The sequence below is a fragment of the Cebus imitator genome, unplaced genomic scaffold (assembly GCF_001604975.1).
Source record: "Cebus imitator isolate Cc_AM_T3 unplaced genomic scaffold, Cebus_imitator-1.0 Scaffold351, whole genome shotgun sequence".
NCBI classification, from domain to species: Eukaryota; Metazoa; Chordata; class Mammalia; order Primates; family Cebidae; genus Cebus; species Cebus imitator.
This window is the reverse complement of record NW_016107666.1, coordinates 1053693-1077545: the sequence shown is the minus strand read 5'-3', so window position 1 is coordinate 1077545 and position 23853 is coordinate 1053693. Positions and strand designations below refer to the sequence as shown.

The 23853-nt window shown below is 39.8% G+C and overlaps 1 protein-coding gene across 1 annotated transcript in view; it reads left to right on the top strand.

Moving 5' to 3' along the window:
• Window positions 1-23853, top strand: part of RARB (retinoic acid receptor beta) — a 410353-nt gene that overhangs the window by 152563 nt on the left and 233937 nt on the right. The window lies entirely within an intron of this gene.

Sequence of the window (23853 nt, the reverse complement as noted above, 5' to 3'; positions counted from 1 at the left end):
TCAGGATGAGAGAGTGATTGACACTGTAGAACTGCTCACTTGGGAGACCGGGAGTGTCCTGCTGTGCTCCTCTAAGAACAGGGTCCTTACTTGGTGACACTTAAGGGAGGAAGGACAAAGGGCAAGGAAATAAATGAAGCTGGGCAGAGTGTGTGGACGAGTTCAATAATTGTTTATAAATCACCATGGATACCGTGATGAATAAGTCCCTGCCCTCACAGAAATTACATTCTAGCAGAGCTAAACTCCATTAGATCTCAGTGTATCAGAATGATATGCCCCTAAAAAGTGAGAGATTCGGGGCCATGTACTAAATTAGAAGAGGCTGGAACAAGAAATGCACATTTTGCTCATCTATGGATATGTCAGCTGCTATCCCCCCCCATCCTTTTTCTTAGCCACCCCGCCCCCACACAAAAAAAGTTAGGATACATCACTACAGAAGAGCAAGGCAAAGTATTCCATGTGTCAACAATAACGAAGAAATGCACTGTGTGTATAAACATGGTTCTCCAATTCAGACCCCTAATCTCAATCACTGTAGCTAATTTAGGAAGCTCTTAATACTTCAGAGAGAATCTACAACATTTATTTGAGCAGTTCCCTCAGTCTGTCAGAAGATGTCATCTTACAGGGCTTTAGTAACAGCTACATTTAGCCTCACCTTCTGCGTTTGCCCCCTCATTCATTCTACTCAGGGTAGTCAATTTCTTGATGTGTCCAGAACACATTGATGTCATTCTCCTCTTGAGGCTTTTGCTTTTATTGTTCTCTCCCCCTCATATTTTTTAATTCATTGGCTCAGACATCACCACCTTATAAAGTCCTTCCATGTTCACCCTTGCTAAGACATCCTCAGCCACCTCTAACCCTCTACCCTGCTTTATTTTTTTGTATAGTACTTACTATGACCTGAAATAATAAGATAAATATCTTTTTTGCCCTAGAACATACAATCCAGGAGTGTAGGTTTCTTGTTTGCCCTCTTCCCTGTCTACATCCCCAGAGCCTTAGAAGAGTAGGTGATTTAGAGTGGATACTCAATAAATATTTGTTGAATGAATAAATGAATGAATTTACTTAAACTGAGTTTACCTAGCCAGAATAATCAAAAGCATAGGTCAGTTAGATCTAAAAATTATAATTTCTCTCTACAAACATCCAACACTGTAATCTTCCATTGACCCATAGTCTTCACAATGAAATCACCATTGTCGAGCACTGACGCATACGCGCATGCACACACACACAGGATTAAGCAAGGTACCCAAATGTAAACGTTTTCTGAGATTCATGAGCTACCTTTTGGTCACTTAGACCATGAAAGCCCTAATTTCCTAACCCGTTGTACTTCAGCCTGTATTGCAGCAGCATGCCATGGGAGAGCAAGAGATAATATCTAGAGACTGTGTTTACCAAAGGGATGCTCTCCTCCGAAAGTCCCTGGCTATTGTAACGCTATTTGTTTTTCATAATTGGAATGTGTGGCATTATTGAAGGGCGGGCTGTTGTCTAAATTGAATGGGTGAAGAGAAACAGAGAGACATTCTCTTTGCCACCTTTGTAGATAGGCGGCTGGGGAGTCTATGTACTGAATTACCCACTGTCCATTATTGATGGTTTGGCTGGAATCATTTACACTCTCTAGTTACTCTGACATGTGGCCAAAAGGCAGCTGCCAGTCTGCTAGGAACCTCCCTTTTATCCACAGGAAAGTTCAAAAGAAAAGATTCAGCAAACGAAACTCATCTGCACAAGCCTCTGTGGATTTCTGGAAGACTCAGGTCATGTTGCTTATTCATAAAAGTTTAAGTCATTTGTTCATTCACTTATTCATTTAATTTTATCCAGGAAAGGCTGATATTCATCAGTTTGCACTAACACAACTCTACTGGTTATTAAAATACTGAAATACTTGTGTAGCACTGGGTAAGTGGCCACTACCCTGAGCTCCTCATCACCAGGTCACCTCACCAGACCTTCCCAAAATTAGTTAGTACTTGGCACAGCCAGGGGCCTTCAAAACCAGATCTCTGAGAGGAAGTTGAGGTCCATTCTGAGTAGTCGTGCTCGCTACTTTCCATATAATAAATATTTGATTATCACCTCACCTGAGACTGTAATAGCAATAAAACTTGCATTTGAAAGGTCTATGTTCTTTACCTCATAATAAATTTAGTAGTAGCTTAACAGAAATGGAAGTCACATAATCTGAAAATATTAAACTGTTTTGAAACATCCTTAAAGGAGAAGTCGCCCAGGATCTGACCGAGTTGCCTTGCCCTCCCAAAGCCAACCTCACTTGTTAAATGAAGTTTAGCCTAAAGTTGCCTGCTTCCATATTTTCAGTTTGGCCCAAAGGTTTCTCTGGGTGTAATGAATTGCAATAACTGGAAGTGTAAACAGACTACACTTGTGCCAGTCACAGAGTTTGGCCAATCAAATGTGGCCAACTGTTTGAACCATGTTCAAATAGGGCAAACACTGAGCTGTAACCAATCCATCTGTTGCTGTACCTCACTTCTGTTTTCTGAATGGCACTTTCCTTTTCCTGTCCATAAGTCCACCACGTGGCTGTGCAGCCCCCTGAGTCTACTCTGGCTCAGGAGGCTGCTGGAATCATGAATCATTCATTGCTCAATTAAATTCCTTTACATTTAACTGAGCTGAAGTTTTTTGTTTGTTTTTTAAATCACACTCTTTGCCTAACCTGAGAGTATTTCCCCAAAAAAGGCATTCTGGTTTTAACACATACACCCACAAAGGCACAGGGATCTCACTGTCTTTGATCCTCTATTATAGCCATGGTTTGGATGTAAGAGCCAACTGTATTACTACATTCCCAGGAGCTGTAGCATTGCACCTCCAGAGAAGGTCTGAAGACTGGGCTTTTAACTAATCACATATATTGCAATGCTTGGAAACCTGTTCATTTTCTGGGAAAATATTATCCTCAACAGGTTCCCCAAAACTGGATAAAACTTACATAACTCTGACCACAGTTTTTATATTGCAATTTAGACAATTTCTAAAACATAAGAGGCGTACTGTGGAGTTGACCCGAGCTTGAGCCATGCAGAAGGTCCCGAATTAGTTGAAAGGTCCTGGCATGGACATAGGAAAAGGAAGACCTGCAGCCTACTAGCTATGGGTACAGAGCATGCAAAGCAAAAGGGAACACTTGGGATGAACATCACTGATAGTAAAATGCAGAGCCTGGGTGCTGACATGCTTCTTCCTCTCAAGAAGAGAGTGGTGAGTTTGTTGCTGATCAGTTACTACACTGGGCTGACTACAGAGGACTCTGAAAGATTAATTGAAGAAAAACAGGTGACTTTATTGTACTACCATACTTACCTCATCATACTGTTTTTTGTTGTTGTTGTTGTTGTTGTTTTTTAAAGACGGATTTTCACCATGTTGGCCAGGCTGGTCTTGAACTCCTGACCTCAGGTGATCCGCCCGCCTCGGCCTCTCAAAGTGCTGAGATTACAGGCGTGAGCCACCACGCCCAGCCCTGTCATACTGTTATAGTAAGTTTTGTTGCCGTAGGACGCTTCCCTAGTGAGTTGCTTCTGCCTCCATGGAATGTAAGTTCAATTTCCCAATTATTTGAGTACTAGATACAACCATCCCTCCATGCTAAGCCCTGATTTCTTTAAAATTTTAAGTCCATTGTTCATGAGTAATGAGCCACCACCATCAGGCTTTGTTTTGTAGGAAAAGGAAATAGGAATGCATGTTCTTATCAGTTCTTACGCCTCTGGTTTTATTTTACAAGCAGCCTGGACATGTGAATTAATGTGTGCCTCTGACCAAAACAGAACATTACTTAGAAGCAAGTGAGGACTGTTTTTCCCCACTTTAAGTATCTGGCTCTACAAAGCAGGAAATAAATACTTTGCCTCACTTCAGTGTTCCTGTCCTTGGCAGTTGACTTGGCTAGACAGATGATAAACAAAAGAGATTTTAGGGGGAAGATCTATCTGCGGGATAAGAGACAAGAAGGAAGTAGGTCAAAGCCTAGCAAGGAAATTAGGGAAGATCTTCACTTTGGAGACGCTACCAACAGAGCTTGAAGCAAATGAAAATCAAGTCTCAATTTATTCAGCCAATAATTATGAGGAATCAAGCCAAGCAGAATTGCCATTTCAGGGGCAGGTTATCTGAGTGAGTACAGAAGCATTGTCATTAACATTTAATATCAGAATTATCAGATCTTCTGCAGATATTCTCTATATAACCTCATAGGTGCTGAATTGTGAGCTAAATAGGAGTTGCCCTTGCCTTTCAATTTGTGTTCATTTGAAAGGACATGCAGCCAGCAGAAGAAAATTAACTAAACACTCAACTTTGCCTCTGCAACTCCTTCTATGTTGTACCTGAGTGAAGCAAGACAGTGAGTTCTTGGAGACTACAAGTCTTTCTCATATTTATACTGTAGCATCTAGGACCGCGCCTGGAATGAAGCAGGCCTTCAGAGCCTGTCTCTGGAGAAAGAAGTACAGAGGCTGGAAGCAGAGGTGAATATACATAAGATCATCAAGGGCATCTTCCATCTGTGAAAAAGTGAAATAACACTATTATGTTTCCAGCCACATGAAATAGTAGAAGGTGATTGTGGAACTCATGGTTTATTCAGGGTGAGAACCAGAGGGAATTTGCCACTTACTTTGTCTTCAGCAAAGACTTCCTAGAAGTAAGTTTTTAAAGCTCTATGAGTAAAGCAAGAGGGCTTAAAAGTTTAACCAAAGGAAGGGTTGAGGTGAAAGACGGATGGGAATTGATGATTTCTCTCTGTGGTGTGACTGACACTCATATTCATTTTCCAAGTCTTTATTTAAATCAGCGATTCTCAACTGGGGATGATTTTGCTCTCAGGGATATGTTTAGAGCTACTTTTGGTTGTCACAACTGGAAGAGGAAAGCCACCACTATCTAGTGGGTAGAGGCCAAGGGATACCTCTAATCCTCCTACCATGAGCAAGACAGCCCCCTATAACAAAAAATTATCTGACCCAAAATGTCAAAAGTGCTGAGGCTTAGAGGTCCTAGTTCCATTGAGCCTTGGGATAGGTTTCCTGACACACCTCAAACTATGCTAATTTCCTGTAATATCCTCATTTTACTTTGTACTTCCCCTACATAGCATTTATCACAATTATAATCAAATACATTTTATCTGTCTCTTCCACAAAAACAAAATTTCATAGAAGAAGTGTATGTATCTTGTTCCCCATTGTATCCTAGCACCTATTACAATGCCTGGCACATAGTAGATCCTCAATAAATACGTATTGAATGAATGAATCAATCAAGAAAGAAAGAACTAACATGGAAAAATAAGAAAAAATACACAAGTTATTAAGCAGAGCTGCAGTTTCAGGAATCACCTGAAGTTTGCCCAGTGATCTTGGATTTTTCCATATCAGTTCAAAAAAGTGATGAGTTCAGTCACAGTATGAAGGGAAGGTAGAACTAATAAACTCGATAACATTTTTAATTTATAGGCTTACTGCAGTATTTCAGCATTTTAGTTTTTTATCACTAAAGGAACTTGGATGTCAACCCTTTCAAAAAATCTTTGGGAGGCGAACCAGGATTGATCTTGTGGCAAAGCCTCTTCATCGGCTGCCAGGACACCCATTCAGGCTCACTTTCCCAGTCTCTTACAGCCATGTGACACCATTCTGGTCAACAGGGTAAAAAGCAGATCTGCTGAGACAGGATTTCTGGGAAAGATTTTGCTTTTCTGTTAAAAGAGGGAGGCAAAACAAGCACCAACCTTTTTTTTTCCTCCTGGTTGGACCCAATATCAGCAACCTGCCTATGCCTGCACTAATTATAAATTAGGAAAGTAATTCACCTCTATTTAAGCCACTGTAATTAGGTTTTTGCTTACCTGCAGCTGAACGCAGTCCTACCTGATGATACTTTTTTCTGCCTTAGTAGCTTATCTTTTTTCATGGTCTTTTTAATGATGCAAAGGCAGAAGCAGAGATGGTAGGTTTCACAGCTTGGCCTGGGTTTAATCTCATCTGAAGTACAAAGAAAATAGAAGAATCTAGAGTAGTAGAGGTCGTAGCCTTGAAAGCTTTGTGATAAAGCCCAGTGCTACTTTGTGGTGAGTATCGGAAAAGGAGATGCCAGAGCTCATGGTTTATGAGGGGAGGGAAAGTATTCATGATACAATGTGGCTGACTTCCTGTTTACATTTTGCAAGCACTGTGTGTATGTTCGTGGGGTGGGGGGTGGTAAGGCGGCAGTTAGAATATGAGGGTTTTTGATCCAGTTTTAAAGGTTCTGCAGGGAGGGAAAGACCTGAACACAAAGCGGTTACTCTACAGAGTCTTGTGGATGTGGGCTTCGAAGCCCTTCTACCATCTTCTGCTCTTCTCTCTGATCTTCTCTAGGCTATGAGAATCTTGGAGGTAAGAGCCAGGTCTTGTTGCCCTCAGTTTCTCTGATCCCAGAAGAGTGTCATGCCTACAGCATATTATAGTCAATATTTTCCCAATTAAACACTTACAGTCTTCTTCCCCTTGGTCTTAAAGTGCGTAGTTGTAAAAAAGAAGAGATGTAATTGAAGTCTGGAGGAGGAGATTAATTTCATTTATTGCCCTCATTTTTTTTAAATTACAAGCATTACTTCCTGTATGTTGAATAGAAGAGAATGTGGAACGCTGAGTTAGCCAAATCCTTAAGAAAAAGAACTTTTTTCAAAAAAAAAAAAAAAAAAAGGAAAAGGAAATTTTCCTAAATGATATTCCACAGAACCCAGTTCCTTAAAATAAATGCATTCTTTAAATTTAAAGAGGTATATGGTTTGTTACTTCTCTTCAAGTCCCTATTTAGCTATGTAACCCCAAGAGGATTCCAGGACAAAAAAATCAGGGAATAATGATTCTCCAATTATTAATATATGTTCAGTTGTGCCAAAGCTTGGGAACTGATGTTTTAGACCATAAGGCTTATGAGAAAAATACAAGGGCTTTTGTGAAGAAGGAACTAACAGGAGATGGCAGCTCAGAAAAAGAGAAATTCAAGCAGACGAAAAGACCCAGAAGTTACAACAGGAAAGTGTAGCTTGATGCCAGCCATGATGCTCTCTAAATGTGTGACATAGCATGGACACCAAAGATACTGTGTTGGCAGAAGTGTTAAGGTAAGAATCAGGAGCCTGGCAATGTGCTCCAGAAACTTGCTTTAACTTGGCTTGCGTCACTGCTCTAAACCAATTGCTTCAGGGCTGACGGGCCATATTAAACCCTTTATTTCTTCTTTCTTGGAATCTTATTTGGAGTGACTTACGAGCTAAGGTGCTGGAGGACTTTTGAGCTATTTCAAGAAGATAGTCAAATCGTGTGCATGAAAAAATTCAGTACTTTGTTTTTTTAAAAAGTTGTATTTATTAATTTTTGTCAGAGGCCCCTTAGAATGCTAGGCAAGTTTTCATACTAACAAATTAAGTGCAATTAATTTCTAAGTAATATTTATGTCTGAGAGATTGGTAAGTGGTTGAGCTAATTAACAAAAAATAAAATAACTTATGAACACGCGCCTGCCACACTCTACTGTGGTGTCCTAATGATTACTGTGTCAAAGGAGTAAACTGAGTCAAGAATGGGTCTACAATTCATGTTTCAGAAGTGTTGAGTTTGGTATTTGTTGACCAATTTTGAAGTTCAAATAGACAAACACGTGTTTTTTCCTTTTGACTGAATTTGAAACCTTCAAGATGAGACTCCTAATGCCGTGAACGTTGACACAGCTTGGCAAGTTCCTCACTATGGAAGTACTTTGTGAAAACAACTTTGGCCCATAAAGTATTAATACTGTGTGATAAAAATCAGTTTTTGTTTGCTGTGTCTTTTGAAGCTAGTGTAACCCCTGGTCATTCTATATGACTATAAAAGCTTTTTGGAATCAAATCCTAATCCCAACATGTTTTTCTTGTTCATTTAAACCTTTTATATACATGTGGGAGCTAGAGAGAGTGCAAAGCTTTTAGGGCTTCAGTTTAAACTGTCATTCTCATGCATGGTCTCTGAAAAGCGTTTGACATGTTTGTATTTGTAAGTTAAAGTATACATTTACGGTCTTAGGCATTTTCTTTTTTCCCTTTATGCTTGTTTGTTTGGTTTACAAACATAGACTATCTTCAAATGAGAGAGCAGACATGCTACAGTTTGGATTGTTTGACTTACCGCCTTGTAGAAAATATCTGTGGGTGTAGATTTTCTAGGTCAGCCCCTGACTCAGGGTCCTAAAGAAAAAAAGTGTTCTCAACCCAAGCTCAGTAGTATTAATACTATCACCAACGCGCTCCCAAGCCCAATAAAAAGCCTAAATAAACTGAGCTTACAGCACTGAAAAAACAGCTTTTATAAGAGTCAAATGTAACCTCTGGAGGTTTTTCAGTTTTTGTGGGGGTTTTGTTGTTTCCATGAAAAAGAAGCAACCAAGGCTGCTGAGCAGAAATTCCTAGTGCTTTATTTTTCTTTTTGAGCTATTATGCCCAGTAATCATAATACTGGCAGATAGAGTTAAACTGTAAGAAATTTATCAAAGGACTAAATTTAAATGGATTTAAGAAAAGCTAAAAAGATATCGTTAATACTGTAAAGCTGACGATTGAATTAAGTTTCTCGGAAAGCGATTGCATAATGAACTGTATCAGTTAATTTTTGCTACTTAAGAAACATCTCCAAAATTTGTTTATTAAAACAACCACCATTAAATGCGTATAATTATCACACATGTCAATTTCAAAAGGGAAAAGAAAAACTGTTTAAACCACCATTGAGTTTAGTTCATGATTCTCAAAGTCTGCAGTTTGGGGCTGGCTCTGATGAGTGGTTCTTCTGACCTGGGCTGCAGTTGACTGATCTTTGCTAGGTTCGCTTATGCATCTGTGGTCAGCTGGTGCCTTAGTTGTGGACACTCTGGGCTAGGATGGCTAAGGCAAGGACAGCTGAGGCCTCTCTCCATGTGAGCTCTCAGTCTTGTCCTTATTCAGATAAAACTTCCATACCTTTTCCGTTTATTTTTAATCTCTCCATGTCTCTAAATTCTTTTTGTCATTTCCTTAATCTGGATCTTATTAGAGCATCCCCAGAGGCAACATCCTCTAGCTTGGTTGCCCGAGTTTTCTAGAGACAAGGAGTAAAGGGAAAGCCAACATTTCTCCTGACTTATTTTTAATAACCTTTAGGGTTATTGTATTTGTGTCTTTTATAATCATCAGTCCCAAATGCTTTCAGGAAGGAACTCCAGTCCAAACAAAACTAATTAATTAATTAGGTGGTCAAATGATTAAAAATTGATGGCTTAAACAAATTAGCATTTTTATTGAATTTATTGCTTTTTATCTCTACTCCCGTTTCCTGTATGTCTCAGATGAGCTCACCAGTCCCTGGCAATTTGGCTCTTAGAAGCTTCATCCCGTGGCTGATGTGGGACATCACTTAAACTCTGCAGCCCCTGCAGAATGGGCCCTGATTGTCTCTCACCAATTAATCAGGAAGCTCGAAGTGACTGATTGCTGCCTCCATCAACACAGGATGTTTTGACATAGTTATTTGGACAAGGCTGTTTGAGGCCCCCTACAAGGCTTGCTGGCATTTGGGAGGGGAACATGGCCCAAAGGTCAAGGTTTGAATGCCACAACTCATCTCACATCAAACTGCAAACCCCTCAATGCTTATTGGGGAATCTACCCTGTGCCAGGCCCCCAAAGGAGGCTCTGGTGAGCAAAATTGATACTAGCGCTGCCCTCATGGGCTACAGTCAAGTTAGTAACAGGATTGTTCATTAGTAGTCTTCCATGTAGGTAGACCAACTCTAATGAGTGTTGTGAAGAGAAAGCATTGGGAATATAGGTTTGAGAAGAGGGAAGCTTTAAAATTGTGGTGGCTGAGAATGAAGAAGCTGCTTGACTGGGAAAACATACCCAATTGCTAGATGGTAAAACGGACAGCATGAATTTCCCCCCAGCAAGGTTCAGCAGTCCACGTGTAGACTTTAAGAAATTGAGCAATTAGATATATCCAGGGCTGGCTGGCTGGCTGGCTTCATGCTGGTTGGATCCGATGAAATTACCAAGGTATAAGGGAGTTCTGAAATGATGGAATGTGGAATGCAAACTCAACAACGTAATTGAAAAACGGACAAGGCTTTGCACCCTTCATGGCAGGCCTGACCAGCTAACAAGCCTATGACGAGGTAGAGCTGACAATCCTGAGCTTTGGTATATCCCATCTAAAGGTAGTCATTGCCACTCACTTAAAAGCTGTGACTTGGTGATAGTGTTCTACAAAAATTATCAATCATATGTAACAAAGAAAGTGGCCTTTAGGCACTCTTAGATTTCTAAATGAAGTTTTCTCTATCTTATTATTACTTTCTTAAAAAGTTTGCTTTGTTCAAACTTATTTTTCCAAACACAGTGACAAAGGAGCCCAAGTTAGCAGCCAAAATGCATGGAAATATATGATGGTAACAGAAACTTCAGGTTTAGACATTTTGTAAAATCGGCAAAAGGCCCGAAAGCACATGCTATTTAAATCTGTGCCAGTTTTCAGGATTTGTATTTTTGTGAAGAAGGGAATCAGTGTGACAGGTGGAAGAGTGACTGCAGTGACAACTCCAATCCTTCACACATGTTCATCATTGCCTGCAAGACGCATGGCAAATCCCAGCACTGGTGATAACGTAGGAGCCCTTCCAGCACTGGTGATATCACAGAAGACTGTACTCAGGAGAGTTTATCTTATCTGGCCTCACTACTGCCAATTAGTCTAGATTCCTCGAGGGCAATGCTGGCTCCCTCTTCCCAGAATCATTGCAAACTTTCTGATTAATGCATGTTTTCCACCTGTTCTAGTCTTCTGTGGCCAACCTATATCTTCCGTTATAATCTTCACAGCCTTCGTGGACTAAAGCACCACACGGCTGATAGCAACAGGCTGTGAGGTCCAACAGATGTTCCAGAGTTTAAATCTTGCCCTTACATTTTTGATAAATTTAGGTGACACCTCTGAACCTCAGTTTCTTAAAAGCCTCAGGTTTCTTTTAGACCATATAAAAACAGCAGTATTAAACTAAAAGATAAAATGAAATAAGTTATCTCTTAAATATTTTAAATTTTATTATCTTAAAAATTTGTTTTGATACTCACCAAAATAGTATTTTCAATAATTATAGGGGGAACAGTGTGGTGGTGTGATTTGGAGGAGATTATAAAAGTGTCAACTCTGCCCATTTTCTTACTTGCTTGGGCTTAATGGCTTCTTTGTGAGAATCAAGCCACTTGGCCATTTGAGACAGGTTCGTGAAATTAAAGGTAGGTAATATAATTTGCAAATCCACCAGTGGGTATAAGTAAAAAATACTTTACTACAAGCTCAAAGTGAACGAACAAGTAGGGATAATAATTGCAAATCCTTTGGGTTGTGGAAATTGCATATGTCACATGACCGACAACCTACAGAGCAGATAAGAACAGGACAGTCATTGTTAAATGTTAGTAAACTTAAATATTAGTAAATCTTAATGCTTTTTAAAAAATTAAAAATAGAAGTTCTAATCGTTTCTTCTGAATTTCAACACGTTTCGTGCTGCCCAAACTTGAGTGTGCCTCAAAGCCAACCGGAGACTTTGTTAAGCTACAGATAGCTAAATCTGACTCCCAGAGTTTCTGATTCAGTAGATCTGGGGGAGGACCCAAGAATTTGCATATCTAATGAGTTTCCAGATGAAGCCCATGCTGCTGGACTTAAGGCCCACACTTTGAGAAATGCTGCAGTAGAGCATCTTGAAGACTCCCCAGGTTGTGTTCTCTCCCAGATCTTTGGTATACATATAATACAAATCACCTTAGGATCAATGACATCAAGAAGTCATGTTCCCTTTATATTCCAGTTTATATCACCCACTCATGTCCTACATCGCCCTTCCACCCACTCCACACGATCCATTGCCCTTCCCACAGTGAAGGCGGAAAGGGCCCACAGAACAGGGGAAGGATGGCACATCCTCTTTGTGAATGCAGCTGACAGGGACTTGCACTACCTGGTGAATTCATGCCCTCAGCATGTTTCCCCAGGGTGAATTAATTGCTTTGCTTTTCCTTTTCCTTTGCATAAAACTAGGCAGATTTGTCCCTGCTGTTTGAGCAAGACCTTGTTGCCAGCACTTTTCGAGGATGGCCAGCATGGGGCTGCTGTATGAGGTTGATAGTGTTGTCAGGAATTCCAGGGTGGATATTGTCACTTGCATTGGGAAATGCTAACTGAGGTCAGTTCTAGTTCAGCTTCCCACCTACAGAATGATGGCAGGACGTAGGTTTGGCCCGTGTAAGATGAATAGGTCAGCAGAAACATATTGTCCTCCTAAGCCAGGCATCTCTACTTTTAAGCCTAAATCAGAATGTGTTTATTCCATATTTGAGATCCAGCAGTTCATGTCCTCAAATGAGACACTTTAAAATCAAAAGCACAGCCAGCCAACCAAAAAATTCTAAACAACAACAAAAAAATGTTTAAACCAAAGCTGTACCTTTGAAAGTTCGATGTGGTTTATATCTTTGAGTTTTGAAATTGAAAGTCATTTTTTTCAACAATTATTGCTGAGTAACAAAACTACCCCCAACACTGAGTGGCTGAAAACAACGCTTTTGTTTCTTTGCTCATGAGTCTGCGTTTGCACCATTCTTGGTAGGACTCTGCTCTGTGTAGGGTCAGTTAGGATGGCTCAGGTAAGCCAGAACAATCTATTTCTAAATGGGCTTCACTCACTTTGATTGACAAGTTGGTGTTGATGCTGGAGCTGTGGGCTGGGGCCTTGGTTTTCCTCTTTGTGGTCTCCCCACATGGCTAGCTTGGGCATCTCACAGCAAGTTGGTCTCAGGGCAGTAGGGCTTCTTACAAGGTGCCTGGCTGTACCCAGCCTACAAAAGCAGAAACTACCAGACCCTCTGTAGGCTTAAGCTTAGAATTGGCCCATCATCGCTTCCATTACATTCCGTTTGTTAAAATGAGTCACAAAGTCAGCCCAAACTCAAAGATAGAGTTGGGGCTTGGACACCAGCAAGTGTGGGTCTTTGGGGCCCACCGTAGCAACAGCCTACCGCAGTCATGATGATGCTGGATTTTCCACTCCCTGCTTTTTCAGAGCTCTTTGCATACTACAATCAGGCCAGCTCAGCATAAACAGAGGCAGGTTGTTAATCTTGGGATGGACAATAGTGCTTCCCAAAGAGGGAAAAGTGGCTTTGCCTTTAGTTGAGAGAGAATTGTCAGAGGGCAAGGACATGTGTTTGTAGAAAAGGCATCTCTGTTAACTTTCTGCCCAAACACTCCCCTAGTTACTTTACCTCCCCGGATCCTGCCTCCTTTTTTCTTCATAGCACTGTCCACTGCCTAATGCTTTATTAAGTAGTTGTTTACTTGGTTATTGTCTGTTTCCCTCCAGTCAAACGTAAAACTCCCAGGGGTAGACACTCGGTCTCTTTTGCTCTCTGCTGGATGCCCAGCACCGACAGTGCCTGGCACAGAGAAAGCTCCACATAAATATTTATTGAATGAATGAGTATCTAAATTTTATCTGAGAATCTATGTATGAGAATATGCAGACAGGGCAACTTCAAAATAAGTCACTGTGATGCAGGGGCTATGGCTGAGGTTTGTCTCTCTGTAGAGCCTGGGCCACATGTCCCCTTGTTGCGTATGGGGTGTACCCTCTGCCGGTTCCCATGGTGTCATTGTTCGGAGGTGTCAGTGGACATCAATCATGGGGCTGGAGGGTTTTTCTCTAGAGCCTCCAGTTCCTTTATTTGGCCAATTAGGCTTTGTGCTCCCATTTCCAAACACAGAGGTGGGAGAAACATGAACCTGGCTTTATCTAATGCCTTAGTTTGAAGGAAAAAGCATCTGGTGCAACGCTGTATAATTTCCAATTAAAACTTGGTTATCTTCATCCTTCCTAAGACTCGTTAGTGAGCATGAGCTGTTCATTCCTAAAAAGAGGCTTAACCAGATAGTTTTTCATTATGTTCTACCTTTCACTTGGATATGGAGAGGGCCAGGCAAGCTGCCTGGCTGGCTTTGCTTTGCTTTGCTTTTTGTTTTCTCTCTGGTTTGCTTTCTCCTAATCTATATATATATTCTTTTCTATAGCATCCCTTTGAAAACTCAGCATAATTTGTGAAACTCCTCGTTCGTGCTCATCATCCTGTTCATGCACTCTTTTGATTGTTTATCGATCACAGAAAAACAAATCAGATTTTCTTAATGAACATTATGTGCTTGCACCTCATTTGGTTACAGGTCACCTAGATCTGTCATTTGTGGGACCTCCCTTTTGAACACCCAGTCTGTTTCTTATCATTTATGGAGTCTTTATCTGAAACCCATTTATTCTGGCTCTGTGCAAAGTGGTCCTCGGTGCCATGGTTTCCAGCCATCTTACCAGCCCCAAAGACACTTGTGTGTTTTCAAAAGAGGTTAAATAATTGCATAGAAAAAGCATTTGAAATATTTCTATTGGATTGTGTTTTGGTTATTTTCCTTCATGTCTTTTTGTTTCCCCTTGTTCCACCCCCTTTCTCGCCCGTCTTCATGCCTCTACTTGTGGCACTGAAGTATGGCTACTCCGCTCGCGGCAGCCTCAGCCCAGCCTGGCTGTACAAGGAGCCCATCTGGTTAAAAGTGTTCTCTAAGAGCCCTAATGTGAGTGTTTCTGAGTATGGTAACCTTAACCAAGTTATTCAAAGAGTCGCTAGCTGTGTGTCAGTTTTCTGAGTCATTTTAGACCCTAGGCCTAGAGATCCTAGAATATCAAGTATGTTTCAAGTCCAAATAAGAAACCAACAATGTTCTGTGAGTCTGCACCCTGAATGCAAACACCACTCCAAGGCACTTTCCCAGAACCAGCTGTGAGTTAGTGAATCTGGAGTTCTGCATTGAAGTGGTTCAGCTGAACTTCTGAAAGTGACCGATGGCATGACATGCTGGGGCCTAAATGCAGGACTGTGATCCAATTCCCTTTTTCATCACTGCAGCTTCCTTTCTCTCTCTCTTCACTTAGATCTCCATCTTTTCTGATATGAATTTGTCCCCTGGCTCTCCAAAACTAGAAGAGGAAAACAATCTCAGATTCTCTCCTGTCCAAGTACTAACCAGGCCCAACCCTGCTTAGCTTCCAGGATCAGATGAGATGGGGCGTGTTCAGGGAGGTTCGGCCATACGCCAGTCTCAGATTCTCTTGGGTTTGCAACAGCTTTGAGGCCTCTGATGATGGAAGTCTACCAGAAGCAAGTTTAAAACCATTTGTTATTTATCTTTTTGCCTCCCGTTTGTCAAGCAAGTCTGTTTTTAGCATTGCTCTTTGATTTTTGTAGTATTAACCTGCTCCGATCTATAAGAAACTTAATGTTTCCCTGTCCTTTTCTTTCTCACTTTCTATTTGCAATTTGGCTAACTAATTATCTTATTGCTCATTTTTCCTCAAAATGGACCCATATCATGTCAGCAGGACAGAATTCTTAGGAAGCTCTGAACAGAGCTTAATTCAAATTTGCAAACCTTCTCTTCCATGATTTATTGTGCCGATTTCAGGAATATATAACATCACTCATGACTTTCCCCTTCCCTCTTGAGCTGTGTGGATAGCGGGAGAACAATGAACCGAGAGCTGAAGAGACTTGAATTCCAGGTGTAATTCTGCAGTGTATGAACTGGGCTCTCCTTGGAGATTGACTTAACTTATCAAAGACTCGGCTTTTCTTGTCTGTGCAATGTAAATGATCATGAGTATTCTGCCTATTTATGAAGTCAGTGAACAGCCAAGTGAGAAGTTATCTTCTCCAAAAACACTAATTATGCACCTCTTATATAGCAAGTGATATGTGAGGCACTTAGAATACAGAAATCAAGTGCAGTTTCTACCTGCCTTCTGGAGGTGCTATCACCATCCTCTTCGTCAACACACAGCTGCCTTTTCTTTAAAGTTAAGACCCATGATAAGACAGTTCCCATAGTTTGGCTTTTGGTTTGTCTCATCACCTCTTTCAATGGCAAGCGGTGATTCAGTTGATGGCAGAAGGCAATAAACCCAGCTCTGAATTCTCACAGTACTTTAGTGGCACTCCTGGACAGAATCTGCTGAATTAATTGTGTATCACCATACCATAGAGTCTGCCACATAGCAGGATCTCAATGGAAACTTGCTTAAAGTAATTCATAAATCAATCATGAACGAGTGTATCAATGACAAACGCTACACTGGAGTGTTTATATTTGTCCTCTGTGCTTGCCGTATCAATACTGCAAGAACCTGTGAGGTCCTTATTTTTTCCCCGTCTTATCTGATTCCAGTTTTCACTGCTAATTTATTCTCTTGTTACAATTAACCGTAAGATCGATATTCTTTGTGGGAAAACTGCTGAGATTTTTTTGTCTTACTCCAAAGCAGATTCACCAATGCTTGTGAAGAAATAATTAGAACTAAAATTGTGATAACTCTTAACATTGAAGGTGGCCATGATTGAAAGACACTTCCATACTTCTTACCCCTAAATTTTCTTCTTTGGCCAGGTAATTATGGTGGGGCCAGAGAGTTCCTAAAAGCAGGCCCAGTGATTTTTGACCCAGTTGTAGCAATAAACCCAGTCTTCAAGTGGTTCTGTACTATCATCTTAAGCTGTCTGTGGAATTCTTTTAGGGCCTAGATATACAAAATGTTTTCTAAGCAGAGTGGATCGGGTTTGCAAATCCCATAAAATAAAGTACAGTATATGACGACTATATCTTCATGCATTTTTCTGGGGGAGTACATTCATAGCTTTTGTGGGATGCAAGACCCTCCCCCTGTTCCTTTCCACCCAAACCCCCAACCCCCACTGAAAATGGTTAAGAATACATGATTAAAAGATCTGGTCCACTTAGAGTATGCAATTTCTTAAGATTAACACAATTTCCTTTCCCAGAACTGTCATGTAGCTGTTGTAAAAATGTAACCTTCCAAACTGCCTGGCGGTAAACTTCAAGTTAGACAAGTCTATAATGTGACTCATGGAACTTTCTCATGCTTTTGCATTCAATAATCAGAAAAATCCCCTGTAACTTTTTCATGCTTCTGAAGACAGTAATCAGGAAAATCCTTGAGGAGACTGTGGTTTTATAGGATGCTAAATCAGGTTATGATTGTGTGTACTCTGATGGTATGTTTCTCCTGTCTGGAATTTCCTCTGAGGGTGGTCTGTTCTTCTCATTTCTAAAACTTACATCAACATCCTTTTGAACCCAGAAGTGTAAGCTACTTATTTATTTTATTTTGTGTTATGTTGGATAAAGGAGAAAAGGAACTATTGTAAGCCATGGAAAACCTCCCCATGGTATGAGCAAACCGAGTTGCTATTCTTCTCCGTATGTTGTAGAACTGGAAGTTGAACTTGCTGGGCTCCCCTCAATGCCTATCTTTCAGGTACTCAACGTAAACCAAACTGTGCGCGCCACTTACCTCTTCTGAGTTAAATGCCTTGATTATTTCATCTTGCCTTTGTTTGGGTTTGATGTTTCAGAGACAGGGCTGGACACACTAAGCAATCATATTTTAAAAGCAGCCTGTGCTTTGCTGCTATTCAGTTGTTGAAGGGTCCTCCCTAGGGTTATTGAGTTTTGTGAACTAGGAAAAGTAGGAATTTTGAACCATATACATTTGTTTGCAATGTCTTTTTTTTTTTTTTTTTTTTTTTTTTTTCCATCCAGCATAGCACAGCACAGACACCATGAGCACACATTCTGCATTCAGACTGACAAGGTTTGAATCCTAGCTCTTCCACTTCATAAGCTGTGCAACTTTGGACAAGTTATAACACCTTGCTGGTCACCATCTAGAGAATAAAGATACCATTACTGCTTACCTCATAGATGTACAGGAAAATTACATAATATTTGTGAAAAACTTAGAATACTGCCTGGTGTGTTGAAAGTGCTACATGTGTGTTTTTAAATAAATCTGATTACCGAGGGTCACAGTAGAGATTCATGATTCACGTGGGGACATCTTGTCAGAATCAAGCATAAGAAGCCTGATTGCCACCATTGGGCTGGTTGTTGTGGTTGGATTTGGACATGATATTTTTTTGTTTGGGGGATTTTAAAAATCTTTTCCATCCATCTCTTTTGAGGGCAGGGTTTTTCTTGGCTGATCCTCCCACTCTCCAAGGACGTTAAGATCTGAGATAATCTGATGGAATCCTTGTTTTTAACCCCTTTGTCACACAGTGAGACACTTGAGTCAAAGCCACTTAGCCTCTTCTTGACAGGAGTTTCTTTGGCTGGAGTTTGTTTGTTTTTTTGTCCCTTCATTGGCTTTGTTTGACCTCCACTCCTAACCACTGAGCCTGATCTAACCTTTAAAAAAAAATTGTCATTATTCTACAGATGGCATTTGCAAATCAGTTTTGAGAAGAGCTGCTTGTAAGTCATCCGGATGTTCATGATTAAATATAATGATCTGTTATCAGACTCGAAGAGAAAGCAAGACATTGTGACCACGGCATTTTCCAAACTTTATAATGAGCTGAAATACTTTTAATGTAAGAATCACAAGATCCCGTTTAGTCATGCAAATTGTATCCTAAGTCTCATAAAACGTACTTGGGCCAGAACATAGAGAATAATTTTATTTGTTTTGTGATTAGGTCTTCTTTTAATGGGGTGCATCTATAATGAACTTAGCTGTCATTAATTAGAAAAAAGAGGCCGGGCGCGGTGGCTCAAGCCTGTAATCCCAGCACTTTGGGAGGCCGAGGCGTGTGGATCACGAGGTCAACAGATCGACACCATCCTGGTCAACATGGTGAAACCCCGTCTCTACTAAAAATACAAAAAATTAGCTGGGCATGGTGGCATGTGCCTGTAATCCCAGCTACTCAGGAGGCTGAGGCAGGAGAATTGCCTGAACCCGGGAGACGGAGGTTGCAGTGAGCCGAGATCGCGCCATTGCACTCCAGCCTGGGTAACAAGAGCGACACTCCGTCTCAAAAAAAAAAAAAAAAAAATTAGAAAAAAGAACATTAAGCCAGGAACTTGGGAAATAACTTCTTTTATTACATAGAAAATGCTCAGCATTATTTTTAGAAATATTCTCTTATTTTAAAAAATTCTCTGTTTGTAAGCTAATAGGAGATGTAAAGATTGCTCACTACAAGATCTATTTCTTGCTTATATCCTGATTACACTTAGCTTTAAGCAGAATAGGAGCTGTATGTTTAGGGATTTTAGTGATTTGACAGAGCTATTCTGAGTTTTTCAAAAAGAAGTATTTATGGAATTTTAGAATCTTCTAGCCTAGTTTCTTCCTCTTCTGGAAAAGAAATTTGAGACCCACCAAAGCTGAAGTATTCAGCTAAGTGAAAGCAGAGTATTATAGCTAATTGTAACTACAGGAGGGGAAAAAGGGTTTAAACCTTGCCTTTTGACATTTTTAACTTTTGTTTACATCAAATATTCTAGTGTTTTAATAACAGACTATTTTTTGTAATAGTCGATTACTAAGGGGAAATTTTGCTTGATAATTGCATGGTCTTTGATAATCTTTAATAATTTAATGAAAGAAAAAAAAGCTTAGATTTTTTTTTTCTTTTTTATTATACTTTAAGTTCTGGGATACATATGCAGAAGGTGCAGGTTTGTTACATAGGCATACATGTGCCATGGTGGTTTGCTGCACCCATCAACCCGTCATTTACATTAGGTATTTCTCCTAATGCTATGCCTTCCCTGCTCTCCACCCTCCCCTAGCCTTCCCACCCCCTACCCCCACCCCTGACAGGCCCCGATGAGTGATGTTCCCCTCCCTATGCCCATATGTTCTCATTGTTCAACACCTACTTATGAGTGAGAACATGTGGTGTTTGGTTTTCTGTTCCTGTGTTAGTTTGCTGAGAATGATGGTTTCCAGCTTCATCCATGTCCCTGCAAAGGGTATGAACTCATTCTTTTTTTATGGCTGCATAGTATTCCATGATTTATGTGTACCACATTTTCTTTATCTAGTCTAACATTGATGAGCATTTGGCTTGGTTCCAAGTATTTGCTATCGTGAATAGTGCTGTGATAAACATACATACATGTGCATGTGCCTTTAAAATGGAATGATTTATAATCCTTTGGGTATATACCCAGTAATGGGATTGCTGGGTCAAATGGTATTTCTAGTTCTAGATTATCGAGGAATTGCCACACTGTCTTCCACAGTGGCTGAACTAATTTACACTCCCACCAACAGTGTAAAAGGATTCCTGTTTCTCCACATCCTCTCCAGCATCTGTTGTTTCCTGACTTTTTAATGATCACCATTCTAACAGGTGTGTGATGGTATCTCACTGTGGTTTTGATTTGTATTTCTCTAATGACTAGTGATGATGAGCTTTTTTTCATATGTGTGTTGGCCACATACATGTCTTCTTTTGAAAATTATGTTCATAATCTTTCGCTTTTTGATGGGGTGGTTTTTTTTTTTCTTGTAAATTTGTTTTTAAGTTCCTTGTAGATTCTATTAGCGTTTTTCCAGATGGATAGATTGCAAAAATTTTCTCAGATTCTGTAGGTTGCCTGTTCACTTTGATGATAGTTTCTTTTGCTGTGCAGAAGCTCTTCAGTTTAATTAGATCCCATTTGTCAATTTTGGCTTCTGTTGCAATTGCTTTTGGTGTTTTAGTCATGAAGTCTTTGCCTATGCATATGTCCCGAATGGTATTGCCTAGGTTTTCTTCTAGGGTTTTTATGGTTTTAGGCCTTACATTTAAATCTTTAATCCATCTTGAGTTAATTTTTGTATAAGGTATAAAAAATGGGTCTAATTTTGGTTTTCTGCATATGGCTAGTAAGTTTTCCCAACACCATTTATTAAATAGGGAATCCTTTCCTCATTGCTTTTATTTGTCGGTTTGTCAAAGTTCACATGGTTGTAGATGTGTGGTGGTATTTCTGAGGCCTCTGTTCTGTTCCATTCTTCCATCTGTTTTGCTGACAGTACCATGCTGTTTGGTTACTGCAGCCTTGTAGTGTAGTTTGAAGTCAGGTAGTGTGATGCCTCCAGCTTTGTTCTTTTTGCTTAAGATTGTCTTGGCTATGCGGGCTCTTTTTTGGTTCCCTATGAAATTTAAAGTAGTTTTTTCTAATGCTGTGAAGAAAGTCAATGGTAGCTTGATGGGAATAGCATTTGAATCTATAATTTACTTTGGGCAGCATGGCCATTTTCATGATATTGACTCTTCCTATCCATGAGCATGGAATGTTTTTCCATTTGTTTGTGTTTGCTCTTATTTCCTTGAGCAGTGGTTTGTAGTTCTCCTTGAAGAGGTCCTTCACATCCCTTGTAAGTTGTATTTCTAGGTATTTTATTTTCTTCGTAGCAATTGTGAATGGGAGTTTGCTCATGATTTGGCTGTTTGTCTATTATTGGTGTATAGGATGCTTGTGATTTTTGAATATTGATTTTGTATCCTGAGACTCTACTGAAGTTGCTTATTGGCTTAAGGAGTTTGGGGGCTGAGAGGATGGGATTTTCTAAATATATAATCATGTCATCTGCAAACAGAGATAAATTGACTTTCTCTTTTCCTATTTAAATACACTTTATTTCTTTCTCTTGCCTGATTGTTCTGACCAGAACTTCCAATACTGTGTTGAATAGGAGTGGTGAGAGGGGGCATCCTTATCTTGTCCTGGTTTTCAGAAGGACTGCTTCCAGCTTTTGCCCATTCAGTATGATAGTGGCTATGGGTTTGTCATAAAGAGCTCTTATTATTTTGAGATATGTTCCATCGATACCTAGTCTATTAGGTGTGTTTAGCATGAATAGGTATTGGATTTTATCAAAGACCTTTTCTGCATCTATTGAGAAAATGATGTGGTTTTCTGTCATTGGTTCTGCTTTTGTGATGGATTACATTTTTTGATTCATGTATGTTGAACCATCATTGCATCCCTAGGATGAAGCTGACTTGATTATAATGGACAAGCTTTTTAATGTGCTTCTGGATTTTGGTTTGCCCGTATTTTACTGAGGATTTTCGCATCGATGTTCATCAGGGATACTGGCCTTAAATTCCCCTTTTTTGTTGTGTCTCTGCCAGGTTTTGGTATCAGGATCAAGCTGGCCTCATAAAATGAGTTAGGAGAGTCTCTCTTTTTCTATTGTTTGGGATAATTTCAGAAGGAATAGTACCAGCTCCTTTTTATACCTCTGGAAGAATTTGGCTGTGAATCCGTCTGGTCCTGGCTTTTTATGGTTGGTAGGCTATTAATTACTGCCTCAATTTCTGAACTTGCTATTGGTCTATTCAGGGATTTGACTTCTTCCTGGTTTAGACTTGGGAGTATGTATGTGTTCAGGAATTTATCCATTTTTTCTAGATTTCCTAGTTTATTTGCGTAGAGGTGTTATAGTATCATCTGATGGTAGTTTGTATTTCTGTGGGATCAGTGGTGATCTCCCCTCTATCATTTTTTGTTGTTCCTATTTGATTCTTGTGTCTTTTTTTTTTTATTAGTCTGGCTAGTGGTATGTCTATTTTATTAATTTTTTCAAAAAACCAGCTTCTGGATTCATTGATTTTTCAAGGATTTTCAAGGATTTTTCTTGTCTCTGTCCTTCAGTTCTGTTCTGATATTAGTTATTTCTTGTCTTTTGCTAGCTTTTGAATTTGTTTTCTCTTGCTTCTCTAGTTCTTTTCATTGTGATGTTATGGTGTCAATTTTAGATCTTTCCTGCTTTCTCTTGTGGGCATTTAGTCCTATAAATTTCTCTCTAAACACTGCTTTAGCTGTGCCCCAGAGATTCTGGTACATTGTGTGTTTGTTCTCATTGGTTTCAGGGAACTTATTTATTTCTACCTTAATCTTGTTATTTACCCACTAGTCATTGAGGAGCAGGTTGTTCAGTTTCCATGTAGTTGTGTGGTTTTGAGTGACTTTCTTAATCCTGAGTTCTAATTTGATTGCACTGTGGTCTGAGAAACTGTTATGATTTCCATTCTTTTGCATTTGCTGAGGAGTGCTTTACTTCCAATTATGTGGTTTATTTTAGAATAAGTGCTCTGTTGTACTGAGAAGAATGTATATTCTGTTGATTTGGGGTGGAGAGTTCTATAGATGTCCATTACGTCCTCTAGGTCCAGAGCTGAGTTCAAGTCCTGAATATCTTTGTTCATTTTCTGTCTCATTCTGTCTAATACTGACAGTGTAGTGTTATAGTCTCCCACTATTATTGTGTGGGAGTCAAAGTCTCTTTGTAGGTCTCTAAGAACTTACTTTATGAATCTGAGTGCTCCTGTATTAGGTGCATATATATTTAGGATAGTTAGCTCTTCTTGTTGCATTGACCCCTTTACCATTACGTAATGCCCTTTTTGTCTTTTTTCATTGTTGTTGTTTTAACGTCTGTTTTATCAAAGACTATGATTGCAAGCCCTGCTTTTCTTTTCTTACTATTTGCTTAGTACATCTTTCTCCATCTCTTTATTTTGAACCTATGAGTATCTTTGCACATGAGATGGGTTTCCTGAACACAGCACATGAATGGGTCTTGACTCTATCCAATTTGCCAGTCTGTGTCTTTTAATTGGGGCATTTAGCCTATTTACATTTAAGGTTAGTATTGCTATGTGTGAATTTGATCCTGTCATTTTGATGCTAGCTGGTTATTTTGCCCATTAGTTGATGCAGTTTCTTCATAGTGTCGATAGTCTTTACATTTTGGGTTGTTTTTGCAGTGGCTGGTACTAGTTTTTTCTTTCCACAGGTAGTGCTTTTTTCAGGAGCTCTTGTGAGGCAGCCCTGG